The following is a 21,454-nucleotide window of genomic DNA, read 5'->3' on the forward strand; positions in this document are numbered from 1 at the left end:
CCCTACAGGGGCACTATAAGCCTATGGGATAAAAATGGTAACGCCTTGGATTCACAGAGCTAAAAAGGAAGACACAAAAGCAACATGAAAAGACAAGGGAAGAAGGTGCCACAAACAAATGAAGATACCACATTATTAGAATCCATGGCCAGCACAGCAGATTAAATGACAGAGAAGGAGTTCAGGATGTATATAGTTAAAATGTTTTGTGAATTAAAGGATGATATAAGAGAGCAAATACAGGCAGCAAAAAAAAAAATCATCTTGACAAAGACCTACATAAGCAAATACAGGAAGCAAAAGATTACTTCAATAGGGAGATAGAAGTACTAAAGAAAAACCAAACAAAAATCCTTGAAATGAGAGGCTAAGGATGTGGCTCAAGCGGCAGCGTGCTCACCTGGCATATGCGGGGTGCTGGGTTTGATCCTCAGAACCACATAAAAATAAAATAAAGATGTTGTGTCCACCGAAAACTAAAAAATAAATATTAAAAATCCATTCTCTCTCTCTCAAAAAAAATCTTTGAAATGAAAGAAACAAATTAAAAGTTCAATTGAAAGCATCACCAACAGATTAGACCACTTGGAAGACAGGACCTTGGACAATGAAGAAAAAATATATAATCTTGAAAAGAATGTAGATCAAAAAGTTGAAAATGGTAATAAACCATGAGCAGAACATTCAAGAAATATGGGATAGCATAAAAAGACCAAATTTAAGACTTATTGGGATAGAGGAAGGCACAGTTCCAAAACAAAGGAATGAACGATCTATTCAATGAAATAATGCAGAAAAATTTTCAAACATAAAGAACGAATTGGAAAACCAAATTCAAGAGGTTTACAGGTCATCAAATGTACAAAATCACAACAGATTCACACCAAGGTACATTATAATAAAAATGCCTAACATACAGAATAAGGAGAGAAAATTAAAAGCCACGAGAGAAAGGAATCAGATTACATATAGGGAGAACCAATTAGGTTATGTGCAGATTTTTCAACCCAGACCCTGAAAGCTAGAAGATCCTATAACAACATATGTCAAGCTTTGGAAAAAAAAATGGATGCCAACTAAGCTTTAGATTTGATGATGAAATAAAAATCTTCCATGATAAACAAAAGTTAAAAGAATTACAGCTAGAAAACCTCTACTACAGAACATCCTTGGCAAACTATTTTATGAAGAGAAAATGAAAAACAACAATAAAAATCAGCAAAGGTAGATATTACACTAAAGGAAAAGCTAATCAAAGGAAAACCAAGTCAAGTTAAATAACAAAAATAAACAAAAGTAGCTGGGAATACAAATCATATCTCAATAATAACCCTGATGTTAATGGCCTAAATTCACTAATCAAAAGACATAGGCTAGCTGATTTGATTAAAAAAAAAAAAAGACCGAACAATACAATATTCTGTTTCCAAGAGTCTCATTTCATAGGAAAAGACATACACAGACTGAAGGTGAAAGGTTGGGAAAAATCATACCACTCACATGGACTGCAGAAGCAAGCAGGGGTTTCCATCCTCATATCAAATAATGTAGACTTTAGCTAAAGTTAATCAAAATGGACAAAGAAGAACATTTCACACTGTTCAAGGGAACCATATACCAACCAGACATAACAATTTTAAATATATATGCCCCAAATAATGGAGCATTTATGTTCATCAAACAAACTCTTCTCAAGTTCAAGAGACAAACTGACCACAACATAATAATTTTGGTGACTTTAACACACCTCTTACACCACTGGATAGGTCTTCCAAACAAAAGCTGAACAAAGAAAATATAGGACTCAATAATATACTCAATAACTTAGACTTAATTGACATATATAGAATATCTCATTCTTCAATGAGAGAATATACTTTCTTCTCTAAACACACATGGATCCTTCTCTAAAACAGACCATATATTATGCCACAAAATAACTCTTAACAAATACAAAAAAGTAGAGATACTACCCTGTATTCTATCAGATCATACTGGAATGAAATTAGAAATCAATAATAAAATAAGAAATACAAACTATTCCAATAACTGGAGACTAAATAATATGCTACTAAATGAACAATGGGTTGCAAAAGACATCAAGGAGGATATTAAAAAATTCTTAGAGGTAAATGAGAACACAGATACAACATATCAAAATCTCTGGAACACTATGAAAGCAGTTCTAAGAAAAGTTCATTGCATGGAGTTCATTCCTTAAAAGAAGAAAAAGTCAACAAATAAATGACTTAACATTACATCTCAAAGCCTTAGAAAAAGAACAACAAATCAACACCAAAAGCAGTAGAAGACATATTTAAGGAAATATTTAAAATCACAGCCTAAATCAATGAAATTGAAACAAAAGAAACAATTGAAAATATTAACAGAACAAAAACTTGGTTCTTCAAAAAAATAAAAATAAAATTAACAAACCCTCAGCCATGCTGACAAAGAGAAGGAGAGAGAAAATTCAAATTACTAATGAACGTGATGAAAAAGGAAATATCACAACAGACACTACAGGAATACAGAAGATAATTAGATATTATTTTAAAAACTTGTACTCCAATATAATAGAGAATATCAAAGGCAATGACAAATTTCTAGAGGCATATGAGTTGCCCAAGTTGAATATCAAGATGATATACTCAATTTAAACAGATTAATAGAAGATGCCATCAGAAGCCTACCAACCAAAAAAAGCCCAGGACCAGATGAATACACAATTGAGTTCTAAAGAACTAATACCAATACTCTATAAATTATTCTGAAATAATTTATAAGAAATAGAAAAAGAGGGAGCGCTTCCAAATTCATTCTGTGAGGCCAATGTCACCCTCATTCCAAAACCAGGCAAAGACACATCAAAGAAATAAAACTTCAGACCAATATCTCTAATGAACATAGATGCAAAAATTCTCAATAAGATTCTGGCAAATTGAATACAAAAACATATCAAAAAGATAATGTACCAAGATCAAGTGGGTTTCATACCAGGGATGCAAGGCTGACTCAATATATGGAAATCAATAAATGTAATTCATTACATCAATAGACTTAAAGAATCATATGATCATCTCAATAGATGCAAAATAAGCATTTGACAAAATACAGTACCTATACATGTTCAAAACACTAGAAAAATAGGGATAACAGAAATATATCTCAACATCATAAAAGCTATCTATGATAAGCCTAAGCCCCAGGACAACATCATTTGAAATGGAGAAACAGTAAAGGCATTTCCTCTAAAAACTGGAACAAGACAGGGATGCCCTCTTTCACCACTTCTATTTAACATAGTTCTTGAAACACTGGTCAGAGGAATTAGATGAAAGAAATTAAAGGGATACAGATAGGAAAAGAAGAACTCAAATTAGCACTATTTGCCTATGATTCTTCTATACCTAGAAGATCCAAAAAAACTTCACCAGAAAACTAGTAAAATGAATTCAGCAAAGTACCAGGATACAAAATCAATTCCCATAAATCAAATGCATTTCTGTATATCGGTGACAAATCCTCTGAAAGAGAAATGAGAAAAACTATCCTGTTTACAATAGCTTCAAAATAAGAATAAAATACTTGAGAATCAAAATTTAACAAAGGAGGTGTAAGACCTCTACAACGAAAACTATAGAATGCTAAAGAAAGAAATTAAAGAAGACCTTAGAAGACGGAAAGATCTACCTTGTTCTTGGATAGGCAAAATTAATATTGTCAAAATGATCATACTACCAAAAGCACTATACAGATTTAATGCAATTCTAATCATAATCCCAATGATACTCCTCATAGAAATAGAAAAAGAAGTCATGAAATTCAACTGGAAAAATAATAGCAAAAGCAATCCTTAGAAAGAAGAGTGAAGCAGGTGGCATCACTATACCAGAACTTAAACCTAAACTATACTACAGAGCAATAGTAACAAAAGCAGCATGGTATTGGCACCAAAGCAATGGTACAGAATAGAGAACACAGAATCATATGATTACACTTATATTAGACAAAGGCGCCAAAAATATACATTGGAGAAAAGATAGCTTCTTCAACAAATGTTGCTGGGAAAACTGGAAATCTATATGCACCAAATGAAATTAAACCCCTATCTCTCACCATGCACAAAACTTAACTCAAAATGGATCAAGGACCTAGGAATTAAACCAGAGACTCTGCATCTAATAGAAGAAATCCTACACGTTTCTCTGGTGAATGTGAAATATGGTCTGTTTGAACACTGCAACAATGGGGAAATCACCATTTTGCAAGATTACACAATGGTTTGATAACTAAAATCATTTTAGTTATCTGAAATGGATTCCTATAATTTCTATGAAGAATAGACAAAAGTTAATTTCTTTCTCTTTCAGAAGAAAATCTTTCAAATGTTTGGGAGTGTCATGCTTCTACCTTATCCCACACCCAAGTCTTCTCTTTAAGAATAAACACTGCAGTGTTTTAAAATTTCATCTGAATTGTCTCTCACAGTCCCTGTACTATGCAGTGTTCTGACCTACTCCTTAAACTAAGGTATTAACAGTGAAGTCAATACATCCAAAATGTTCAGGCCACAAAGGACTGCTTACATTGGCTGATAAAATGATAGAATGGAAGGTAAAAAGAAAAAGCAAGTTTCAGTACTTTTAGTACAGAAAATGTATTCACGTCAACCTATGTAAGAAAAATTACCTACACAATCTTAAAAACTTAAGTCAATAAATTAGTGAAATATAACATAATAAGTAAAGTATATTTAATTAAAGAATGACAAATCCTGTCAAATTTTGGTCTGCTAAAACAAGAGTATTATTAAATTTAAACATTAACTTAATGTTTACCTTCAGAAATACTTGTTTTTACAGTGAAGTCATCCGGAGTTAATATAAAATTTAGCCACCAAGTGAATCCTTGTTCCTGTTTTTCCTTCCAGCGCTCATCATAAAACATGTTTTTTGCAGCAAATGGCATTGGGTGTCTAGGAATATCTAAGAATACAACTAGATTATTACATATAAAAATTTTTAGTAAATTACTGTACAATATATAGAAAAATAACTTTTTTTAAACTAGTGAAACCATAATAAAAAAACTGAACAATATTTGCTTTTCACTACTTGCTACAAAGACTTGAAAACATTTTGGGTATGAAATGTGATCAAGCAAAATGATAGGGAATAAAACAAAATTCCCTGATTATTTAAAAATCCTAACCTACCATAAAGCAATTTCAGTAAAATCTGATAGAATACCTTAATTATAATTTGCATACACACTTTAAAAATTCTTCAACGCCTTTATTCAAATTTTTTAAAAAACTCATTTCCATTTGAAATGAAATTGATGCTTCATTCCATGTCACTTTTTCAGATTAAATATAATAAACTATATTTTCAGTTTAAATATAATAAGCACTTACCTGCTTTTAATGGTTTTATGAAGGTCAAATTAGACTGTGCCACAGCAACAATGGGTTTTATCCTTTTGTTTGTTTTAGAAATAGGTGTTTGAATGCCATTGAATCTAAAATACATTAGAAAACAAAATTAATAGCATTAAAAAATAAAATTCCCAAAGTTGGTAGCTCATTTAAAATTAAAAGTATGGGTTCTTCATAATCATATTCATTTAGCAAATACTTAATAATTACTATGCTTCAGATACTAATATTACGAACTTAGTAGTCAATGAAACCAACATCTAGAATGTTTTTCAGACCAAAACAATACATTCAATTTTTGTCTACAGAAGTTACTGTCCAGATTTAACCACAATTGACTGTGTGCATATATTCCAGACTGTGTTAGGTACAGGGAAAATACAGAATAGAAAGATAATTGTCACAGCCTATAGGCAGTTAAGTCTAATACAGAAAAAGTTTAAAAGGGGCATAAAAGACCTTCTGGATGAAAATATACATGTGCTAACTCCTAAAATGAATATTAAGCACAAGGGATATGGCTTGCTGACAAAACTATAACAAGGATACAACAAAGAATAAACACATATAAGAAATTACATAAAAGAAGTTGGAAGAGGAAGGGAAGAGTTCAACAATATTAATAATAGTGGCAGCTAATAATTGAATATACTATGCCAAGAGCTATTAAGTATCAATCTTTCACTCATATAATTATCACAATAAATCTATGAAAACAGTACTATAGTTATCCAAAATTTACATAATTAGGATTCTAGGGCTTAGAGGTCACATAAGTTAGGAAGCAGCCGGGGTTTGAACCTGGGTAGTCAAGTTCTAGAGCCTGCACTATTAACAAGTTTGAAGTACCCTCTATTTCAGTGACAGATTTTATTTCAAGAAATAACACCTTCATCTTTATTTTTGAAAATAGTATAAGCAAGTAAATGAATGGGGTTATGACTAAAGATAAAAAACTACAAGGTAGTTATTAGCCAAGTTAGATATGATAAAACAATTTTTAACAAAGGTAGGAAACAGAGCAGAGTTGTTTTAATAGTCGAAACAATAAGTCTTAATACCAACTCACTAGGAAAGTGGTGAAGAATGAGAACAGACTGATTCCCAAGTATATAGCTTACATGATTAATAAATAGCAAGTAATTATAAAGGAAAAGGCAATAAAATTCATAGTAGCAAATACCTATAGGAGTAGCAGTTCACTCTCTCAAAAGCAGGTTTCATACCAGCATATTCTGCTACTAAATGTAAGCATCTTTCCTAATTAGAGCAAACTATAGCCCATGTGTAAAATCCAGCACAATCTTCTTTTGTATGTTCTATACGCAAAGAATAGTTTTTACATTTGTAAATGAATGGGGGGAAATGAAGTGAATAATATTTGATGACATAAAAACTACATGAAATCCAAATGTCAGTGCCTATAAATAAAAAATTATTAGAACACAGGCACATTGTTAATGGCAGAGCTAAACAGTTGTGATAGAAATATGGCCTGCATAGCCAAAAATATTATCTGAACTATGAAAGAAAAAGGGGCTGGGGTTGTAGTAGGCAAGTGAAAGAGCACTTGCCTAGCATGTGTGAAGCCCTGGGTTCGATCCTCAGCACCACATAAAAATAAATAAATAAGATAAAGGTATTTAAAAAGTTATTTTTAAAAAAATCCCTAAAAAAAGGCTGCTTACTCTTGTTTTAGAGAAATCTCAAATCTATACCTATATGAAGATAAGGAACATGATCAAGTTATAACATTTATTAAGTTATAATTTTCTTTTTATTTGAACATTTAAAACATAAAAGGGAGACTCACTTTGCAACCTTCAACAAGCTAGTCCCTCTGCATTGAAATCATTTTATTCATTAGGAAGCCTGCATTAGTACCTTATCACATTATTTGCCATTCATACAACATCTCTGCTTCTATGCTTCAATAATTCCCTGGGCAGAGCTTAATCATTAAAACTGGGAGTAGCTTGAGGATACAAATTATATTTTTTTCCTGGGAAAACAGAGGCTAAACAATGTATGAACAGTTAATATGTGCTTTATTAAGTGGCCTCATTAGTGTTGAAGAAATATATCTGGAGAATTGTTTGTCAGAAGAGAAAGAAGCTAGAGCAGCTCTTAGTGAATTACTGGCTCTTCTATGGGCTCATATATCAGATACCAAATATGTACAGTTCTCTCTAAACCTAACAAAGAGGTTCAACCATGTGGCGGCCTCAAAAACAGGTATGGGTTTGAGTGTCAAAAATTCAGTGGTCTTTGTTCATTCATTCATTCACGAATTCATTCTGTTCATCATTTGTTGTATACCTTGCAGGAGACCAAAATGGATATGTTTCTTAGAATCAAATAATTTGTTATCGGATCAGAACATATCTACAAAAAACAGTAAAGCAAGAAATAGAACTAACAGGTAGGTTCAAGATGTCACATAAGCTGTAATTAGTTTCTAAGGGAATATAATTAGAGGGAAATTCATTAGAGAACAGTATTAACAAAAGTTGGTTATAGTACTTGAAATAAAGGATTGGATTAATGAGAGAAAAACAGATATGAATGTTAGTAAGAGTATACACAGACAGAATGGTGAATAAAGATATCTGGCTAAATAAACAGAGATCCTATAACTGATGACCTAAAATGACAGAATAATAATTTTGTAAATCATCTGATAACAGTAAAGCACCATTGGAGTTTCCTGAGCAAGGAAGAAAAACACCACATAGTGGAAAATCAGAAGAGTTGTTTTAATAATTATACATTGGCACAGAACTTTGAAGTCAGTGAATCCCATTGTGCCATCACTATAATCCTTGGTCGTTACCCCAAATAAAAACTTTTTTTATCTTTTCTTCCATTTAAACCCCAACAGTTTAACAAGAATGGTGAAAAAAAACCATTTATGTTGTAGCTAGGAAAACCTAAGTTTAAACTGTGACTCTAAATATTTGGTAGCGTTTGAGAACCTGGGTCAAGTCACTGTTTTGAACATGATACGATGATGAGTGAACTAAATAAAAAGGTCATTCTAGTTAGAGAAAACAACAAACTGCAAATACCCTGAGGACACAGCATATTTGAAGTTTCAAGGACTACAAGGAAGCCAAAGTGGTAAAAAACAGTGAGCAAGGGAAAGAGAAAAGTAAGAGGCTGGAAAGTCAAAAGGTCATAATATTGATGTTATGGGGACCTGTAAATCATTGTAGGAATTTGGGCTTTCATTGCAACAGGAAGTCATTAGATGTTATGGAACTGAACAGTCCAAGCCCTAATATTTTAAAAGTAGTATGTGGGTACGCAGACTATGGAAAAGTCAAGGGTGAAAGCAAGGAGATCTGTTTGCACATCCTGCAATGACAAAGACTGGCCCAAACGGTGCCATTCAATGGTGAGTGAGAAGTGATCAGATTATGATTATATTTGAAGGAAAGAGAAAATTTGTTGGTGGACTGAGTTTAGAATCAGATCTGCATTTGAGTTTATAAAGAAAGGAAGAGAGAGAAACACAAATAAGGACAATTCCACAGCTTTGGGCCTCACTATTGAGAAATAACAGATGAGATCATTAAGAGAATGAGTAAAATATAAAAATGTTTAATAACTAGCCCTCTGTAATCCAAAGTGTAAGGGAAATAAGAAACTTCCCACAAAGAAAACTGAAAGGGAGCAGTCAATGAAGAAGGAAGAAAACCAGGAGAATGAGAATGGCAAGATAAAATGTTCCAAGAAGACAGAGGTTCAAGGCTCCAAACTGTTTACAAATAGTTCAAGATGAAGATTGAGAATTGCCAGGCATGGTGGGGCATGCCTGTAATCCCAGCACTTTGGGAGGCTAAGGAAGGAGGATCATGAGTTCAAAGCCAGCCTCATCAACTAAAGGAGACCCTAAGCAACTTGGCTAGACCCTCCAAATAAAATACAGGAAAGGGTTGAGGCTCAGTGGTTAAATGTACCAGGGTTCAATCCCCAATACAAAAAAAAATTGAGAAATAATCACTGGATTTACAGTGTGGAACTCACTGACCATTTATCCCTTCAGCCTATGCTCTATGCTTATGTTGCTTACATTTTCTTTTAAGCAAAACTCCTTAATAGAGTCAATGTTCCCTTTGTGATCATTCACTGAGTTATATACTGATTTGTATAATTTTTGCATATAGATTATACTTAATTAAAAGTTATTTTCTGAAGTAAAACATCATTTTGAAAGGAGCTTTATTAGTTATTTCCAATTCATCACCTAAAATTGTTGAATCCACTTCAATCAGTTTTTGCTATTTTATTGAAACTTTTCTTGTTAAGGTCAATTATAATGGGTTTATTGGATGTAATCCTTAATAAATAGAGAAGCATCTATATTTCTACTCCCTCAGTGAAATAGGAAACGGGTCATCAGCTTGGATGAGGATCACAAAACTGACATTACCTGGGGTAGAACCCCAGCTTTATCACTGACTGACTGTAAAATGGGCAAATTACTCAAGTCTCAATGTACCTATTTGTAAAATTGTGCTATGGGTAAAAATAACATTTACTGCACATGAATGTCATAAATATTAAAAGAGGTAATAGTAAGGCACTCACAACTAGGTCTGACACATAAAAGAACTCAGTAAATGTCAGCTACTATTATCAATCATGAGACAGGAGGAAAGAGAAGTTTCAGGAGAAAAGGGTGAGGTACCCTATAGCAAAGCTAATAAGCCAGGAAAATACAGCCATAAAAAGAGTTCAGGGATTACTTGGGGTTTGTAGTAATAAAGAACAACCAAGCAAGGTTCAGGCATAGAGTAGGCAAAGTTAGACTGAAATACAGTTGGAATTTGCTGCATGGACAATGAAGGGAAGGAAGCCAGGGGAAGTGCTTGTGTTGAACCATGGAATTCAAGCTGGATTAGGAAAGATAGATAGGTCAGAGATGAGGGCCATGGAAACAGTGGTGGATTAAAGAACTGTATGTGTACAGTGGGGTATAAACAATGTTGAAGTTGGGTTCTAGAGGAAATGTGGAACTTATAGAGATAGTAACTGGATATTAAGATGGTTTTAGGAAAGCATGACCTAAGGAGGTTGGAACTAAATTCCCAGAGTAGTAGAAAGATATTTGAAAATGATTTTGAAATCATAATAGTAGTAGTTTTAGAAAAAGTATAATAAGCAAAATTCAAAATTTTGAGAGTGAATCATTCTCTGCATCAAGAGAGGACAGGGGTGAGAAAGTCTGAAAAATGAGCTTTAAACTATTTTGTTATTTTCTTTTTGCTTGTTTTTAAGGGAGAGAGGGGATATTAGTTTGGAAATAGATAAAAAATAAAAAGTAGATATTAGAAGATTCCAGCAGGAGCTCCAAAATCATAAAAGTAGGAGAGAATGCAGACAGAACTTGAGAGGGTTATAATGAAAGCACTGTTGTCAAGAGAAGGTCAGGCTGCAACAGGGTAACAAGGCAGGAGAATGTTTGCAAAGAAGTGCTAATGAAGAACAGTGAGTCCAAAGGATTTACAGAATAGGAGAAAGAAAACAGTTCCAATTGAGGGATGTTCAAATGAGAGATGTGTATATTTCTTAGGAGGCTTAGAATTCTTTCAAATTATCTGGTAAAATACATAGTGTGGGTTACTTTCCTGCGTGGATTTTGATTGTCAGAAGAGGTATTTTGGGTTAAATGTGTGATGGGATTAATCCTGTCTGCTTCTGAGGCAGTGTGATAAAGCTGTGAATACTAGAAAAGGAAAAATATTCTTCTCTAAGAAATGGAGAACTCTAGGGACCTATCTTCATTTCCAATTAGTGGATGGACAGAGGCAAAGACAGAGTAAGCTTATCAGGAGTACAGGACATGAAAAGGTCTTTCCTACAATCTTTCTGATGGTAGTATTTGGGCCAGGAACTTCACTGGGCCTTCTAGTTAGGGTGTGGACTAAGGCAAGACATGTCAAATACTTTCTTAGGGTGTAAAACTTAAGGAGGTACCAAAAATATCAAATTGAGATAAATATTTGGATATAATATTTTTTAAAAAACAGAATTATTGCAGAAAATTCATGAGTAAAATATCGAAAGTTTGGGCTGGGGTTGTGAATCAGTGGGAGAGTGCTTGCCTCACACATGTGAGGCATTGGGTTCAATTCTCAAGACCACATAAAAATAAATAAAAAATAAATAAAAGTATTGTGTCCATCTACAACTAAAAAATAAATAAATAAAATTTTAAAAAATATCCAAAGTTTAACAGACAAGATTGCAACAATTTCAGAAATTAGTCCCACACTATTTGTTCTGTCTTCCACTGAGCAATTTGACAAATGAAAAGTACAAGTTAATATAAGCTTATCAAAAGCAGATTCACTAAACCAAAACAGAAAATACACTAGAGATTTTATAAATAATACTCACCTGTTTTCTTCTTAAGGCTTAATTTCTCTCTGTTGCTAGTATGTTTTGAGATTGGTGTTGTCATCTTTATTTTTTTAACAGTTGATGTTTTCAATTCCAAGGGAGAAAAGTGGATTCTTTTGATTTGGGGTATAACCATATGTTCTATAATAGCAACCTTCACATTTGTATCTTCCATGTTTCCATCACTTTTTCTTTTACAAGCAACTAAAGCTGTCATTGAATTACTTACTTCACTTTTATAACACTCAGGTTTACTTAATACTGAATCGATAATTGGAAGATGAGAATGTAAAGCTTCTGTTTCTTTGGGGTGATCTATTACTTTTTCACATTCACCTACTGTACTGTTGAGGCATCTTTTTGCTTTTGGTTTATTAATCTGTTTGATTTTCTCTGGCAATGGTGGTCTTCCTTTTAATAACTGTGTTAGAAAGTATGGGGCGTCTCTTATGTTGCTTATTATGGCTATAACGAGAAACATCCTGAACTGCAGAAAATTTAGGGTGAATTTGTTTTCTAAAATTGTAGTAACCTTGACTTCACTTCTATAGGATTTAGTTCTTCAAAATTAGGCTTGGGTGTTTTTGAACCCTGATATTCAGGACTACATGGCAAAACTTCATTTTTTCTCCAGTGCTGAGGAGACCGGGCAATCTTTAAATTTTCATGTGATAATGATACTATTTTACATGTTTGCTGAGAGGTATATATATGTGCCATGTTATCTTTTACAAATTGATTTGGGGATAAAATAGGATTAACTGAATCTGACTCTAGATCCTGATTTGCTCCATAATTATCATTTACAAAAGAATCTGAACTTAAAATTGTTCTGTAAATTTCATGTATACTTTTGGATTCCAAATTCACAGACTCTGAATTATCTTTTTTAAGTGTATCTGATGAAAGAAATGTCATTAACCCTACTTCATTATTAGCTGTATGACTATTACTTACAAAAGAATCTGGACTTAGAAAATTTGCTTGACTTTGCATAATGTTTAAAGTTGAAGAACAGTTTGGGGTCAGAATAAGTTTACTATTCTCCTCACTTTGAAAGGAAGTTTTAGTTATGACTTCCTCATTAAAATTAAAATCTTTTGAAATGGTGGCATCTTCTACTTTTAACTGTTCCTCATTTTCACATGTAAGAAGAGATGAGTAGGTAGTAGACCGACGTACAGAAAGTGGCAAGCAAATTTCACCATGACATTCTTGGAAAGCAGGGCTAATAGGTGATAGAGGTATTTTATGTTCTTCAAGGGTTAAAGAACTATTTTCTGTTGGAGAACAGGCTTCATTAATACCCAGATTTTCACATGCCTGTAGTGGGCTCTTAATTCTGTCAACTTTTTGAGAAACACAAAATGTTTTGTTAATGTTTTGATCATTTGAAATCTTTTTGTTATAACTTGAAGAGGCTGAATTTTTCTTTTTATTAATGGTATTCCAAAGACTCCTCTGTAAAAACAAACAAAATATACTGATGAAATTAAAAACCATTGAATATTATTTTAATAAGCAATTTATACATGTTACTTCAGGCTTGTCATCAAAACAATTTTTACACATTATGAAACATTTTCTTGAATTATAGAATGATTAAACTATTACCTTTTTCTTTTTCTGCTCTTCTGCATTTCCTAGCAATATGGCTTGATGTTTCAGAACATCATTTACAAGAAATGTCACAATCTCTCTTATTCGGCCTTCTTTCAATGGTGTCCAGTTAACAGAAATAACTAGTTTTTCTTTAGGCTACAGTCAAAAGAATACATTTAAAATGATTATGATAATATAATTAAAATAATCAAAGCATACCATACAACAACTATTATTCATGAACACTCTAAAATCCTAAAAGCATTTGGTAAGTCAAATATATTTTTCCCACCTGATCTGCTCATTTCATTATAATGAAAATAGTCACCAGCACTAACAGGGTTCATAACAACATAAAACTATAATAAAATCCAACTGGATGAGGGCTGGTGTCCTGGCTCAGTGGTAGACCTCTTGCCTTGCATGTGTGAAGCACAGGGTTCAATTCTCAACACCACATGTAAATCCATTGACAACTAAAAAAAAAAAGATCTAACTGGATGAAAGCAATAGAATAGTCTCCAGATCATTTTAATTGAGTGGCTTTAAAAAAAATTGAAATGTCTACTCCTTTATCATGTGCAGTACTTCTATTTCAAATATAATGGTCCTGTATTATAAAGATTTTGTGGAAAAAGAAACATAAAGATGATCAACTAAATTTCCTCTTTCTCACAAACTACTCTACAGTCCACATCATAAAATTGACCTTTGTTAAACAATCTGTATGTTTCAGGAACAATTACAGGCATCTCATACAACTGGTTAACTATGAAGTGACCAATGTCTAGAAACTTTGTCAAAGTCATATCGCTAATAATTAGAACCCAAGTAGTCTGGCTCCAGAGTTTAGACTTTAACATCTATCTACACCATACAGCCTGTCCAGTAGAATCTGCCAAACCCTGACATGACAAAACAACAATAACAAACAAACAAACCTTGGTTGTTTGTCAGAGGAAAAAAACAGTTTTTTGTTTGAAAAGTAAATCTATATAACATCATAAGCAGTTTGTTTTAGAAAATACAAATACAGAATCTTTACTGTGTAAAACAATTTACTCTGAAAACAAGAACTTTACTTCTACATTATAACAACAACAACAACAACAAAAAGTAAAAGTATCACTATACAGAACAGAAATCTAACTTTCCATAGGAAGAAAAGCAGTCATTTATAAACAAGACCAGCCAGGTTCTGAAGTGCAGATGAGCAGTGACACAGAAGGCAATGAACCTCAGATTTGAATTACTACTGCCTTATGAAGTGGTTATTAGCCATCTAGACTCCCTCAGTTAATGATTTCATGCTTTCCAAGGATCTACTCAATTAAAAGGACACATCAGTCAAAATAAGAACCAAATTTTCTCTTTTGTGGAGATGGGAATGGGACTAGTACTTTGGCCAAATCAGGCTGTAAAAGCTATGTGGGAGGTTCTTGAAACAAATGTCATAAAATTAAATTGAATGCACTCTTTGTGCCAACTATTAGTTTAAAAACACCAAAAGTATTTAAAAATACCCGGAGCATATTTTTAAATGCCTTTTTTTTTGCATAAAGTTTACTTAGAATGCTGTTAAAGATAAGTAGGCATGCCTTGATGCACTGTCACCGCCCAAGTAACTGAGTGCCCTAACATTATATATGTGCGTGGAAAAATGTGGGTCAAGGGCCACCACACTCTGCCTTTATTCTCTGAGGGTATTTTTGTCATTCCTTTCCCAAGCTTCATCCCTACGGAGGAAGGCGGCGGGAAGGACAGGGTAGAAAGCGCAGCCCAAGGCACGCCCCGCCCCACGACCTACCTGCAACACGAAACAACGCTGAGACATGCTGAAGCCCAGGTCCGCAGCCGGGAAGTGGGAGATCTCCACCTCAGCCACCTCCTCGTTACGGTTGTGCAGGACCAGGGGCAGCGTCCGCGAGGCGCCCAGGCGGACATCTCTGAAGCAGGGGAAAGGGGACCTGCAGAAGTGGCTGAGAGACAGCGTCGGCGGGGAAGCCGCTCCTCCTGGGCCGCTGGTTCCCGCCGCCCTGCCAGCTGCCGGCGTTCTGTAGGGCTCAGCTCCCAGCAGGTTCGCCCCACTCGCCGGTTCTCCATGGCAGCCTCAGACCCCATCCCGGCCTCCTTCCCTACCCCCTACCAGGCTGCTCCGGAGCAGGGACCTCCGACCGACACTGGCCGCTTCACCGCGGCAGTGGAAATGGTTCGAGCGAATTTCCCCGTTTGGTTTTCCAGAAGCCGACACCCTAGAAATAAAAAGGGTACCAACCCCACGAACTCGCAAACTCAAGTCACGGAGCAAAACTAGTCCTTCCTTTTTGCCTCCGTTTAAATTTTTCGCCTCCGCCAATAGGCACCTCCGCGCTCCGCCCACAACACCAGGGGGCAAATCAGTGAGCAGCAGCTTCTGGCCAATGAAACCGCAGCGCCTCGTTTAAATGATTGCATGGGACCCGCCAGTCATTCTTTGCAGAGGAAAAGAAACGCACAGGTTTAGGATTGAAATTGACTTTAGAGTTTGTAAACAGTTTATGATAAAAGAAAGATAGTAACATCATTTCCACAGTAAAAGTAGGAATCATTGCGGTTGCGCGGCACAACCATGGATAAAACCGTTGAGTGGGCAAAATAGTTTGTCACTCCACTCATCTGATCCACCACGCCCAGAATTACATCCATGAACTTTACTTCCGCGGTTTTCCGGGCTGAATTGGAAAAATATAAAGACAATTAAAATGACAGTTTAGTAAACATGCTTATTTTAGTGGCTGGCCATTGCAGAAGCTCACTACATGTACACTCTGTTTCTTACCTCCAGATACTGGGAGCAATACTAGATAAATAAAAGCTAAGATTCCCAATAATCCATAAATGATGGTTTGGATAGAAAATTCTCTTGACAAACAACCACTGATTTTTATATTAATATTTTTATAATAATGATTTTAGCTCACATATTACTGTATGTCAGGAACAGTTTCAAACCCTTTACATAATTATCTCAAACTTGAATCCTACAAGATATCTCACGGGACATAATTATCATTATTTGCATTTTATAGATGAGGACTATAGAGCATACAGCTAATTAGAAAGCCAGGATATGTATCCCTAGTTTGGCCACAGTCTTGCTTTTACCGTCTAAAATGTACTTCCTCTAAAGGCAGCAGAAACTTAAAAAACAGTAATAATGTATAGATGTATGGTTACACAAAATCTATAGAAAGAAAAGACTGAGAGGAAAAACAAAATGAGGAAGATAATGTGTGAAATTATGTTCATGACACCACATTTGACCTGAGTTTGAAGAATACCTTAATATGTAAACAAAGTTGTTCAGAGGGGTGGTGCTGTGACTCAGTGGTAGAGTGCTTGCGTAGCATATGTGAGGCACCGGGTTCCATTCTCAGCACCACTAAAATAAATGAATAAAATAAAGATCCATCATCATGTAAAAAAAAAATGTCCAGAGGATTTTTTAAAATCCTACAGTACTGATGCACAATTAATAAAAATGCTAATATGAATTACAATTATTTTCAAATGCATTATTATATATATATATATATATATATATTACTTATTACTGTGAATTAATTATAATATATATTATATATATATATATATTTATAATATATATATATTACTTATTACTGTGAATTAATTATTACTTATCAAATTAGTATTGCAAATAAATCCTCCTTATATTAAGACACTCAAATTTTGGCTTCAACTCAATGTGTTAATAGCACAATTTTTCATATTTACTCTATGCTTCATGGATTTCTCATAAAGCAACACTGTTGGCTTATATTTAAAAAAAATAGAATGAACTGTACTGAATATTTTTTACTTGCCTCTTCCTTTCTACTCTTCAATCTTTTCCATTCTGCATTTTGCTTTAATATGCTAATCTCTATTGGCTAAACCAAAAGGTTTTCTCACTTTGTGGTTTCTCATTTGCCTCAGAAGAGGAAGGTGAGAGTAATTCTCTCTCCTAATTGCTCCTCCAACATTAAACCTCACACATAGCTTTAGAGGTACCCTTTCCAGATGGGACTTTTCCTTCACAACTTGGACCTCAGGGTCAGAATACCATTTTATTACTAGTCCTAAGGTATTGCACTATCACTTATGATGTCCTTAGATCTGGTCACGTGTTTGCAAATAGTCCCTTTATTAAAATTTCCTTGAATTATACTACATTGGAGTAGAGAGCTTTGTGATCCTGATTGATACAATAGTGGCCTCAGGGAATTCTACAATTGAGTTGATCATATTTGAAGAGCTCAGGCATAACCTCTTCTAGGGGAAAACATCATGGTAGTCTGAGGTATGTGATGGAATCATGATTATTCAAATTATTGCTGATGGGAGCATGAAGTGTAGTATATATGGAGAGCAATTCATTCAAATATCAAGTGGCAGAGACATCTAGTTGCTATGCCAACACTTTATAAATGATTATAAAGATTATAGTGTTACTTAGTTTTGTCTGGCTACCCTAGACAGCATACGTAGGGAATAAGATGAAAATCTATGAAACAAACAGCTAAGAACATTTTCTGAAAACAAGAGGCATCTATGAAACTCTGAAGAAGTCCCTCACTTTCTGTATTCTTAAGGAAAATATGGTCAAGAATTAAACACAAATATCTGATAGTAAATCCAAGGATTGGATAACAAATTTAACAACACTATTTAAATGCTCTACAGTGTTAATTCTTTTAGATTAGGTAAAAGGTTTTATGGAGAAGGAGGATTTCCTTGGGAATGGGTATGGTGACTATCATATTTTGGATGTGGAATGTTCATCCAACAGTCCATGAGATAGAGACATGGTCCCCAGTGAGGAGCTACTGGGAAGTAGTGGAACCTGTAAGATATGGTGTTTTGTGGGAGGTATTCAGGTCATTGGGGAGCATGCCCCTTAAAAGGAATAGTGGGACTCCCACCTCTCTCTACCTGTCTTTTGCTCACTGATCATGAGCTGAGTTGTTTTGCTCTCCCACATATTCCTGCCATGAAGTGTGACCACAGGCCCAAAAAAACAGGGCCAATTGTTCAAGGACTGGAACCTTAAAAACAAACAAAACAAAAACAAAAACAAAAACAAAAAAACTGAGCCAAAATAATCCTTTTCTCTTTTTATATCTCACAATCTATTATGGTGGCAGAAGGCTGACTAACAGTGACATTTGGAGAATTGACAAGGCTGAGAACTGTAATCCTCTTTATTTCTATAAACTTCCCTTTCCAGCAGAGGCAGCCCCCTTCACCCTATGTCAATTTGAGGGCTTCCTTATTTTCTAAGAATTGCACCTGGAGCAGGGACTCACAAAGTCAATGTCAATTTTCAGCATCCCCCCCCCCCACGATCGCTTATTAACTCAGATTGCAAAAAATAAAACATGGGCAGAAAAAGTAAATGTGACAACTATTGTGAGAGAAAATAACCTGTACTGCATACCAAAAAGAGTTACAATATTTTGATAGTCAAAAGTGGATTTTAATGGTATTAAACCAAGGGGAAAAATCTTAAGAAACAATCAGAAATAATTGTCATGGGTACACTTTGCCATTTAATACATTGGAACAATAGTTTTACGGATTGGCTTTACTACTTGTGATTCATTGATTGAAAGTTGAACTCAGTAGTGGTTTACAGTGAGTTATCTACCTTTTTTATTTTGTAGAATAAAAATTCCAAAGGTTTAGGAACACGGACATGTTGTAGAACATCTATAAGTGCAACCTAGTCACCCCTAAACATACATATTCCCCCCCACCTCAGAATCCTTCCTTCAACTGAGGCTTTAAGAAATGCATTGCTGTGAGACTCGAACATTCTTGAAAACACATATGAAGGATAGCATCCTGTTCTCTATATGACAGAAATGATGATAGAGGATGCTACAATGAAAACAAAGTGGATGATAGGACCCACAAGTGGCCAAGACTTGTTGGTACTTAACACAGCAGGTGTGATAGAACTTACCATAATATGCCAAGGTCTAAATGGTAGAGGTATGGATTTGTGGCAGTAGCTAATTGATAGAAAATCCCTAGAAATAAGATAAGCAGTGGATTATGCTGCTGCTTGAAATATAAGTGTGTGTGTGTGTGTGTGTGTGTGTAAATTACAACATCTATGAAGGAAAAACTGAAGTTAGTATTGTGGCGATTTAGAGCCTCTTGCCCAGACACAAACTACTTGACTAAGGAAAGGTCTTGCACCTATGAGAAAGAACCATTCAAAATGAATGTAAGCATATGTCCTAAATCATCACTTAAACTTTCCTGAGAGAGAACTGCAGCCATTTATCACTGTGACTATCGATGGAGGAGAGAGGAATAACCAGACTGTGCACTGGTTATGAAGTGATGGCTCTATCTTTCTGATACACTTCACAAAACTTAAATGCTACCATGGACCAGAGCTCATAGAAGGAGCTTCTAGACATCAGGAGATAAATAGCATCTAGGCCTGAGTCTGTTTCACAGAGAGTCCATTGGATCCATCTAGCTCCAGAATAAAAATGGGAATAGTTCCTGACAGCATTTTTAAGCTTGGTCTTAGATCCAAGAAGCAAGGGATATTATGATAGTCAAGTAGAAGCTTCTGACCATGCCTCCTCTTCTTTTCTTCTAATCCAGAGATTATTGTCAAGACTTGAGGGACGTTGGACTAGTGATTACATCCATATACCCACTTACCTTGCTAATTTTGCCAGTGAAAAAGCTAGATGGGTTACTGTCCAGGAAAATATTTTTTTGCCCTGTTCATTCAGTACAGAAAACATGAAGCAGTTTGTATTTAAGTGTTTGTATAATACTAACACTATCTTAGGCCAGGTGGTAAGAGAGAAACTATGGCAAAGCTCAGGGTTCCACTGCATCAATAAAGTATCCAAGTATCTAGTGGTCTAGGACATGTCAGGATATCCCCTCTAAAGAAAGAGGCAGCTGCTGTACATTTGTTTCATTTGGAATGCCTCTTTAGATTTTGGAGGCACTGCATATCTTATTAGGGCATGTCTCACCAATCCATTTATCTAGTGAACTTTTTTTTTTTAATTGGGTACTGGAGCAAGGCCTCTGCAGCAGGTCCACACTGCAATATATCCTCCCTTGCTAACTGTGAAATGTGCCATTGCAGGAAGCTGTCAATGAAATACATGAGGACCTTCTCTCAGCATGGGAGCCAGGGAGGGATAGGCCTGGCATTGGGAACTTCGCATGGCTCTCCCAATGCACATGACTTTTCCCTTCACTCTGCTAGAAAGATTCCTCATAGTACCAACAGAGATGGACATAACCCATTGGAAACTAAAAAGCCCACCTTTTTTTTGGGAAAATAACAGTCTGTAGAATCTCTTTGATGTTTCCTGATATAAATAAAATGGTCCAGGCTCCATTTTGTCAGAAGTTCGATCTGTCTGGTCAGCTTGCCCATCCTGCCCCCACTTTAAAACTGCTTTCTGTATTCTTTTTTTTCCACAATTGTAGTTTTCCTAGCTTTTATTTCTCAGCCCATTCCAGTGAGGGGAACCCCATTCGCACTGCCTGCGCGGGACATGGCATAAAAGGCTTAAGAATCCATAACAATCATGGATATGGAATAGAAGCTCTGGGAAATTTCCATAGATGTATCATGGCACAAAATTTTAGGTTTGCCAATAAGGTTATGCCTTCTCTGCAAACATCTGCTATTTGAAAAACAGATCTTAGTTTTGCTACTAGATTATGATAGAGACTGAATATGTACTCATAGGATAAAAGGAATTTTGTGATCCAAACTGCCTATTGCCAACTATCACCTAGCACAGGATCAGCGAACTAAGTCCTGAGGCCCAAGTCTGGCCCATTGTTCTCTTGTAATAGGTTTATTGGAACACAGTCATGCCAGTTAATTTACATATTGTATATAACTCTTCTACACTACACTGGCAGAATAGTCGTGACAGAAATCATATGGCCTGCATGACCTAAAATATT

The 21,454-nt window shown here is 35.0% G+C and overlaps 1 pseudogene; it reads right to left on the bottom strand.

Moving 5' to 3' along the window:
• LOC143386305 (abnormal spindle-like microcephaly-associated protein homolog) overlaps nucleotides 1-15,553 on the bottom strand; it is a 48,249-nt pseudogene extending 32,696 nt beyond the window's left edge.
• Between the last annotated feature and the right edge of the window lie 5,901 nt (nucleotides 15,554-21,454).

This window comes from Callospermophilus lateralis, unplaced genomic scaffold (assembly GCF_048772815.1).
Source record: "Callospermophilus lateralis isolate mCalLat2 unplaced genomic scaffold, mCalLat2.hap1 Scaffold_112, whole genome shotgun sequence".
NCBI lineage: Eukaryota > Metazoa > Chordata > Mammalia > Rodentia > Sciuridae > Callospermophilus > Callospermophilus lateralis.